This window comes from Lepus europaeus, chromosome 6 (genome assembly GCF_033115175.1).
Source record: "Lepus europaeus isolate LE1 chromosome 6, mLepTim1.pri, whole genome shotgun sequence".
Taxonomy (NCBI): domain Eukaryota; kingdom Metazoa; phylum Chordata; class Mammalia; order Lagomorpha; family Leporidae; genus Lepus; species Lepus europaeus.
In genome coordinates this window covers 22,667,454-22,677,965 of record NC_084832.1, presented here as the reverse complement: position 1 = coordinate 22,677,965, position 10,512 = coordinate 22,667,454, and positions in this window count along the sequence as shown.

The window sequence follows — 10,512 nt, the reverse complement described above, 5'->3', positions numbered from 1 at the left end:
CTAAGATATAGATTTCCACTTTCACCATTGGTCATATTCAATATACAAACAATGTCATGGCTAACAGAGAACTTGTAAGATCAGTCCCATCACAATAGCTACAACAACTTAAATGCCTTGAAATAAATTTAACCAATAAGGTGAAAGATCACTACATTGAATATAACAAAACAAATCATTAAAGAAAGAGATAAAGGAGGCACAAAAAATAAAAATATTTTCCATGTGCATGGATTTGAAGGATTAATTTCATCAAAATATGCATTCTACCCAAAGCAATTCACAGATTCAATATGATCCAAATAAAAATACCAAGGTCATTCTTTTCAGATGTCTAAAAACAATGCTAAAATTCATATGGAAACAAGAGAGACCCTGAATAGGTAAAACAATCTTATACCACAAAAACAAAGCCACATTGGCCAGTGCCGTGGCTCACTAGGCTAATCCTCTACCTGTGGTGCTGGCCCACTGGGTTCTAATCCCTGTTGGGGCACCAGATTCTGTCCTGGTTGCTCCTCTTCCAGTCCAGCTCTCTTCTGTGGCCCAGGAAGGCAGTGGAGGATGGCCCAAGTGCTTGTGCCCTGCACCTGCATGTGAGACCAGGAAGAGGCACCTGGCTTCTGGCTTCGGATCAACGCAGTGTGCCGGCTGTAGTGGCCATTTGGGGGAACCAGTGGAAGGAAGAGCTTTTTCTCTGTCTCTCTCTCTCACTGTCTAACTCTGCCTGTCAAAAAACACAACAACAACAACAACAACAAAACACACAGCCACAGGCATCACAACACCAGATTTCAAAATATACTACAGGGCAGTTATACTCCAAACAACCTGATAGAGGCATGAAAAATTGATATGCTGACCAATAGAACACAATAGATACCCCAGAAATTAAACCATACATCTGCAACCAACTAATTTTTGATGAATGAGTTAAAATCTCTCCCTGGAGAAAGAAATCTCTTCAACAAATGGTGTTGCAACAATTGGATCTTCATGTACATAAGACCCTTATTTTATATGTTATCCAAAAATCAACTCACAATGGATCAAGGATCTAAATGTATGACCTGATACCATGAAATTATTATAATCCAAAAATCAAAAATTAATGTTGGCAAGGATATGGGGAAAAATGTAACCTAATGCACTTTTGTTGGAAATGTAAACTAGTACAACCATTATAAAAGATAGCATGGGGCCCACGCTGTGGTGCATTGCGTTAATGCCCTGGCCTGAAGTTCTGGCATCCCATTTGGGCTCCAGTTTGAGACCTGGCTGCTCCACTTCCAACCCAGCTCTATGCTGTGGCCTGGGAAAGCAGTGGAGGATGGTCCAAGTCCTTGGGTCCCTGCACCCACATAGGAGACCCGGAAGAGTCTCCTGGCTCCTGGCTTCGGATCATCATAGCTCTGGTGGCTGCAGCCAGTTGGGGAGTGAACCACTGGATGGAGGATCTCTCTCCCTCACTCTGCCTTTCCTCTCTCTGTGTAACTCTGAGTTTCAAATAAACAAATCAATCTTAAAATATATATATATATATATATATATATATATATATATATATATATAGCATGGAGATTCCTCAGAGATGTGAAATTGACCTACCATATGACCCAGCCATCTCTGGGTATTTATCCAAAGGAAATGAAATCAGCATATAAAATAGTTATCTGTGTCCCCATATTTATAGTAGCTCATCTCACAATAGCTAAGATCGAATCAACCCAGATGTCCATCAACTCAAAAAAAAAAAAAAAGCCACTCTAAAAAAAAATCGTGTTTTCTGTGATACATGGTAGTTAATACAGAATATTTTAAAAACGATGTATAAGAATGAAACTGACATCTTATTATTTGAATACTATTTGTATCCCTTGTGTATACACTTCTGTGGAACATTGGTCTTTCAACTGCTTTATTTTTTGAAAATTATGGTTAGTTGTGCATTAAGCCTGTGATTATAAAGTAAATAGAAATTACCTTCTCACAAAATATTAAAGAGTAAAACAACGATGGGAGGAGGCGGATTGAGATAATGAGGAAGGGAGGCAAGTATGGTTGCCTTCTTAGAACTGTATATATGAAATAAATCAAAAATGTTTTCTTTATTTTTTAATTAATTAATACAAATCCAAGAAGGCCTAAGAAAATAAGTGGAAACTGATATATGAACTCTGTTACATTCATGAAGTGAGATACTACTTCTCAATAAAAGTGATCCCTTTCTGATATGCTAAAACCTCAACTTACAAGAATAATAAATTAGATGTGTTTGATTATTTCCTCATTATTAATTTCCCTTCTAAAATGATTACTATTATCGAGACTTTATTTTATCAGAAAGAATATCTTTAAATTGTCACAGTTGAGGGTAAATGTCACATCTAGGTGTCTTAGTGATATTCATGCTATTTACCACAGTGATAACCTCAACTTAATAATGAGGAAATAATCAAAGACATCTAAATTGAAGAATTATCTACAAAATAACTGTTCAGATTATTCCAAAAAATGTCAAGGTCAGGTAAGATAAAAAATACAAGATAGTCGAGATCAGAGGAAGCTATGAAAATATTGAAATTCAATTTAATAATGGATTCTAGATTGAATTCCAACAAGGAAAATATATAAGAAAAAAGTGATGAAACATGAATAATCTCTCTGATTTACTCTACCATGTAATTCTCAAACTAAGGAAATATCTTAATTTTGATAATTTTTCTATGAGTTGTGCATGATGCAAGCATGAGAAGTTGTGGGAAAATTACTCAAATACTTACTATAATTAAAATTATCTCAATACAAAAATTATAACATAAAATTGTATCAATATAAAATATTTTCAAATGTTTACATTTATGTGTCAGAATATATGTAGGTGGATCTCACTGAGTATATAAACTAAAAAGCAAATGAAGACAGTGCTAGCAATAATAATGAATTCTAACATGTATGTATTGGTGTTTAAAGAATTGGCATTCAAAGCAATAGACATGACCCAGCGTTGTAGCAAAGCAGGTAAAACTATCGCCTGCAGCAGCTGCATCCCCTATGGGCACCGGTTCATGTCCTGATCATTCCACTTCCCATCCACCTCCGTGGTAATGGTTTGATAAAAGCTGCAGAACATGAAACACCTGACTCCTGACTTAGGCCTTGCTCAACCCTGGTTGTTGTCCTGGTGGCTTTCTGGGGAGTGAATCTGTGAATGGAGGATTCGCTCTCTCTCTCTCTCTCTCTCTCTCTCTCTCTCTCTCTCTCTCCCTCTCTCTCATCTATCTCTGCCTGTCTCTCCCTCTCAATTCAGCCTTTCAAGTAAATAAAAATAACTTTATAAAATACACATTAAATATTTTCATTAAAACACAAAGCTTCTACCTTGGAAGACGTTCTTTTCTAAAATAAGTTTCTCTTCCTTAATTAAAAGGTAAATAAATCTCAGCTGAAGTAAGTGCACTACAGTTATTTGTTTAGGAAAGATACTATTTTACAAGTCAAAGTTTGAAGTATTAAAGTGATAGAAAGCAAAAAGTGCTCAAAAACAAAAATTCTAATATTGATCCTCAGTGTAGGCAGGGATATTTTACTTATAAGAGAACAAAAAATAGAATAAAGCCGGGAAGGCAAAGCAGCAAAGATGTAGAAATATACCTGCAGAGTTGAATATAGTTCAGTTTTTGCTAAAGAAAAGATGGGGAGAATATTTTTCTTATACAGAAAAATAGATAGGTTTATGTTTATATCCAAGAAATAGGATGAGTACCAATTCAGGATAAGTGTGTGATAAATGTGTGCGCAGCCTTCAAGACAAATAGGGAAGCTAAAACTTTTCAAATTCGTTGCCTTGTGAATTCTAAGTATTCAATTGTTTTCCTGTTACTGGAAAATAAATTATCGCCACTTGTTTACTAAAGTTGATGAATCTGTTTCTGTGTTGAATAAACACTTGCAGTGCAGTTCAATGCACTATGTAATGTGAAAAAGTAAAAAGCATGACTTGTCATAATGCAATAGTGATTTACAAGAAAAATGTTGAGTGTACTTAGTGACATTTTATCTGGATTGATTTTTTAAAAGGGATCTGTACAAAACTGGGCAAAATCTTTTATAGCACCATGTGTGATCACAAGGGGTCTGACCTCGTTTGTAATAACACTAATTCCTGTTGTGCGTAACAAAATACTAGGTATGTAAATTGACTAGAAATAAACAGTCTATCTGAAATTTGTACTGGAGATGATTTGGCACCACAGCTATCAGATTTTTATTTTCCACTATGAAAAGACTTTTAAGCAAGAAACAAATCAAAAGCAGGATAGAAAATGTATAATGAGCCTAGCAAATATTTGTTTACATTGGCTATTAAAAAATGCATTATCTAAATGAAAGCATGAAAAAATTAGATCTGAGAATATGTCCTCAGAACGAAACACAGATACTTGAATTAGCAGGATGAAACGTATGAATACTGTCATTGGTGTTGCCCTCCTTTTTCACTATTACTTTTGTAGGGGCTCTGGGTGCCACAGTGTATGGAAACAACAAAATAGAGGAAAGAGCTCAGTTGGAATGGTTAGTTATTTAAGTGAATTATCTGAAATGCCATTCATTAAAACCCTCTCAACGTTTCAAAGAAGAGCTGACACTCTGAAGGAAGTCAATAGTTATAAGTCAAATGCATAATGCGTCAATTTCGTGCTTTAGCTACCTTGATTGTATTTTAGTATTTCAAACAATTGAAATATTTTTTACAAATGATCCCAAATTCCAAGATTGGTACTACCCATAGTCCAAGTTTCCTACCACTCATATTACTTTATCTTTGCTTCCTTTAATTTCTTCAGATGAGGAATGGATCTAACTTTAAGAGATAAAAGCAAAGATGAAATATAAAAATACAAGAAATACAAAACAGAGTTTGGTAAAGATTTGAAAAACATATCACCCTAACAGACAGCTGCTCAGTCAAAATAAACTATAATTAGGCATTCATCTATTATTTATGCAAGCATTGTACATGCAACGCTAAAGATTACAATATTTTTTAATATATGAGTACAAAACTTGAGCACTATTAGGATTATGACTAAATGACAATTGCATCTAATCTCAACGAACCCAAGAAGAGACTGACTGAGAAGGAGAATTGGAAGAAGTGTGAAATCCATCTACAATGTTGTATTTAACAATTGATAATTAATATTTTACCCCCCAAAATTGTGTACTTTTCATATACCTTAAATGTTATCATGGTGCACCATTTTGATAGAGAGAAGTATGTATATTAAAATTAACTCAAGTATATCTTGGAGTCAAACATGAAAACCAACTTTTCCATTCTATTTATCATATTTTCTAAGTTTACATACTGGTAATCTAACTCTCTGGGTTATGAATTCATTCTCCTAAATAATGATGAACAGAAATAAATGAAAATATAAATCCATGGTTACTTTGATACTTAGCATTTTTAAACTATAAAAAGTAGATATTAAACTTTGAGCTTTTATATTATGAAAACAGAGTATTTTATGGGCGTTACTACAATTAAAAATGAAAAGAACACTAAACTGTTCAAGTAATAATTGATATTAAATTTACCTACTTTACAGCTTTGTTTATGCACATCCAGAAATAGTAATAGCCACTTTGAAAAGTTTAAAGGCAAAATTGGCTATATGTGATTAATCTTTTATCAAAAGAATCATTTCCAAATTGAAACTTTTTTTTTTTTGGATTGCCTTTCAAAATTACTTCAAAGTAGAAAACTGACAGCATAAAAGGAAGCCCATAAAGAATGGCATCCAGGATTTCTTTTTTTTTTTTTTTTTTTTTGATAGGCAGAGTGGACAGTGAGAGAGAGACAGAGAGAAGGGTCTTCCTTTTCGCCGTTGGTTCACCCTCCAATGGCCGCCGCGGTAGCGCGCTGCAGCCGGCGCACCGCGCTGTTCCGATGGCAGAAGCCAGGTGCTTCTCCTGGTCTCCCATGGGGTGCAGAGCCCAAGCACTTGGGCCATCCTCCACTGCACTCCCTAGCCACAGCAGAGAGCTGGCCTGGAAGAGGGGCAACCGGGACAGGATCGGTGCCCCGACCGGGACTAGAACCCGGTGTGCCGGCGCCACAAGGCAGAGGATTAGCCTGTTGAGCCACGGCGCCGGCCGGCATCCAGGATTTCAATGTGGCATGGCCGTCCCTGGTTTTGAGCAACAGCGTATGCTATTCCACCAGTGCCTTTGACATTACCAAGTTAGAGTCCTCGTCCTTCCCTTACTGCGTTAAGAGACCATTTTCATCATAATGTCTGTAATGAGTTTTCTGTTTCTGGCCCCACAATATATGAAATAAAAATAGTTTGAGTTATTAAATTTCCTGCATAAGTATGATGTATAACTCCAGTTTCAATGTAGAAATGAAAAGAGGGTCATACACATAAAGACTTGCTAGTAGAAATTTTATGTGTAGGAATATTAGATGAGACTGAAAACCACACTTCAATTTAACTCTAAACACTTTGAAATAGAAAAAAAAGAATGAAAGAAAAACAATAGATCTTCAACTACATTGCGGTTCTAAGACAGCTGAGCAAGGTTGTCAGGGAGTGTCAAAGGCAAATTCACGCTCAGGGAAGACAGGAAGCAGCCGCAGTGACCCAGCTTCCACGTTGTGCTGCAGCCATTCATCGCGTGAGAGCGTTCCACAGGGAACATGGCTTCACTGCCAGAGTCCTGACAGATTGTGACCCCAGCAGGTGGAGCCACTGGTCATTTACAAGTCCATCAGTAAGAGAATGGAGAGATGCATTTTCATGACAGATTTCCTCTTAATATACATAGTTTTATCTCTTTAGTAGACTGTATAGCAGACTCTGTGTTGCATCCATAGGGTTTTCTTCTTAGGAGAAACTTCCAAGAGAGTAGTTAGTAGGATATAACTACTGCAAACTAGATTAGGGCCACAACCCTACTCATTTGCTCCCACTTCCACCATCCACTGAAAATTCTTCTCCTTGTCAATATTCCCTTGGCAATTCATTTTTCTGTTTAGCACGTGTGGTGTCTGAGTGCTTAGTGATCTTAACTCTCTGAGCCCAGGATTGCACTTGCAATTTATTTACAGACACAGTATAGCAAGAATTACTATGAGAAATTCAGATTGTTTACGTGGATTCCACACAGATTCTGCTCTGCCTTCTTGAAAACAAGTAGTATTAGCTTTTCCTGCTGGTTAAGATAAATTACTCTGACAAGATAACAACAACTCTATGTGGTGAGCCCTGGTCCCATAAATCCTAACTGCCCTGGCAGATATAAATAGTAGTTCAGTAGGACCCTTGCTGGCTCATGTGATTACAGCAAAGGGGTTTTGAGGAATAAAACTTTCTTTTTTTTAAAAAAGATTTATTTATTTATTTGAAAGAGTTACACAGAGCGAGAAGGAGAGGCAGAGAGAGAGAGAGAGAGGTCTTCCATCCCCTGGTTCACTCCCCAGTTGGCCAAAAAGGCCAGAGCTATGCTGATCCAAAGACAGGAGCCAGGAGTTTTTTCCAGGTCTCCCACTTGGGTACAGGGGCCTAAGGCCTTGAGCCATCTTCTACTGCTTTCCCAGGCCATAGCAGAGAGCTATATTGGAAGAGGAGCAGTCGGGATACAAATTGGTGCCCATATGGGATGCCTGCACTGCAGATGGCGACTTTAGCCACTATATCACAATGCTGGCCCCAGAGGAATAAAACTTTGGAGCTGATTTTTCTGAATTGCAGAATAAAAGCACAGAATCCTCTGTTCAGTCTAAACAACTTTGCTTCCTATGGGATGCTGTATCTTTTTAAACCATTACCTCAGGTCTGATACTTGACAATTGTGTATATAAATTGTCCTATAATTTAAGGATACCTTCTGGATGGTACTGTATTTAATGCAATAAGGATCACATAGGAGTTTAGATCTACTCACTCACTTTATTCACGGTTGAGTCTCCTACTCAGAAGTTGCAGTAGAAGTCATCAGAACTGACATGAACCCAAATATGGTGCTGATTCAGACTTTGTAGGTAGAGAAGACAAGCAATACCCCAAATCACCTTTTTCCTTCATGGAAAGGGGAAGATCATTACTGCATAGTCAATTTGCTACCAATTTGCCCTTTTGGTTTATCTAAGGATATAGTCATGTTAGGAGTTGACAATCTCTTCTTTCAGAGGCAGCAGTATCTTGGTCTGATCATATGTAAGTTCCACCTTTGCCTGTCTATGTGACAATGGAACCAGATTGGCTGAGGTTGACAGTAAAACCTGGCATTAATCTAATTTTATGGTACACTAACGTTTTGGGCTTGCCTCCTGCACTAGGCTGAGCAGACCAAACTAAACCAGAATGGAGTCCCTTGTGTCAAGTGCCATATAATCAAATTCAACTTGGAAATGGGCCAGGTTTCCAAAAACATGGGAGTTTGCAGGCAACCTGAGTAAGCATGATAAGGTAGGGCCCCCATTGTATTTAATGTTATAAAGAAAGTAGCTCTGGTACATAGGCTTTTCTTTCTGGAATTCTGGTTTTTGTAGCCTGTTTCTGACTGTAAAGCAAGCTCTTAGGCGTGGCCCAGAAGCGCTGCAACCCTACAGACTGTGGTGTGGCCCAAATGCATGACTTATTAGCATGATGCAATTTTCTCAACAGGGTAGGGAGTTTTTCGAAAAATGTAGTTTGTGCATGAAGTCCTTTGATGACCACTTCACTATTAAATAATGGGCCTGGAGTATTCCCTTTCCAAAATAGAAAGACCCTAGGCAGTCTCTATCAGACACCTTTTATTAAAAAGTCTTTCCTTGTTTTTTGTTCAATGCGTGCTCCTTTGTTCCCCTTGAGTTTGTAAGTCAACAGGTCTGAGGCATATTCATGATATCCATATTCCATACTCCCTGAGATAAGACTAAGGGCCCTTTGGTTTTGGTATGAGAAATTACATGTAGGGCAGTCAGCTACCTGCTTGGGTTAACAACGTACCATGAAGGACCACAATGCTCTATTGGAGCTGATCTTGCCCTATCTCTTCTCTCTGTTACTAAACTGTGTCATTCCATAAGACGCTTGAGTGCATTATATGTTCCTTGCAAATTCTAAGACACATGCATTTGAAGTCCTCCCCTAAGATTGATAATCAGTGCTTGGTGTTCTGCTCCAGAGAGTATAAGAAAGTTGGAAGGGCCGTAAACATATATATATATATATATATACACACATATATATATATTATATAGTGTACATATATTATATATATATATATATTTCATTTTTGTCCTCCACATGGTTGGTGGGTACCCAAGTACTTAGAGCCTCTTGGGCTGCCTTCTCAGTTTGGATCACAAGATGAATAGTTTGTACTCAAACCAGCATTCCTATGTGTCACAGGAGGCAACTTAACTGCTGCACCAGATATTTTGAAGCTGCAGATGAAATGAATAATCACTACAAAAAATCCTTATCCACATATGTCTCTTTCCAATATTGACACAAGAAGAGATTGAAAATGGATAATATACAGTAATTATGTACATGTGTATAATATTGCATCACTAATTTGAAATTTTCTCACAAAACTCAGAATAAATGTCTTTGCTGATTTAGTTTTTGACACTTCTAAATATACAATAGTACTAATAAAATTTACCTGAATAATAAATAAGTGAGATTTCCTTACTCATTTTTAAGGATTGACAGAACTTTGACAATTGAACATAAAAGTGAAATTCCAAGTTGAAGTTGAATCTCTCACATGAATACAAATAACAATTTCCTGAAGAGAAAAAAGCAAATGAAACAAATTGAGCCAATTATATGTAAAAAATAAATGCACCACTTACCTTGATGTAATGCAGGAATTTCAAGGCTTTCATATTTAAGTATCAGTAAATATATTGCAATAAATTTATTTTAAAAAGTGAGAAATATCCATTGAAAACAAGTTTACTATCACAGGGATTGTCAAATACACAAGATATTAGTAGTAGAGATTAAAAAGTGCAATGATGGTGTAAGACTCCTTAATGGAAACACTAAAATAATCTTGTAGGAGACCTGGCATAGATATTAAGGAATGGACCTTCATTGTGCAATATATAGAAGTTAACAGTTCTCTGAATTCTAGCCTGGTTCACTGATATGAATAAAATTAATACTCCAAAACTATAGAATCTGAAAAGTATATACAAGGAGTTTTATTTTGTGGGAAGAATTTTAAAAATATATGTCATATCGCCGGCACCGTGGCTCACTAGGCTAATCCTCCGCCTTGCGGTGCCGGCACACCAGGTTCTAGTCCCGGTCTTGGCGCCAGATTCTGTCCCGGTTGCCCCTCTTCCAGGCCAGCTCTCTGCTATGGCCAGGGAATGCAGTGGAGGATGGCCCAAGTGCTTGGGCCCTGCACCCCATGGGAGACCAGGAGAAGCACCTGGCTCCTGCCATCGGATCAGCGTGGTGCGCTGGCCACAGCGCGTTGGCCACGGCGGCAAAG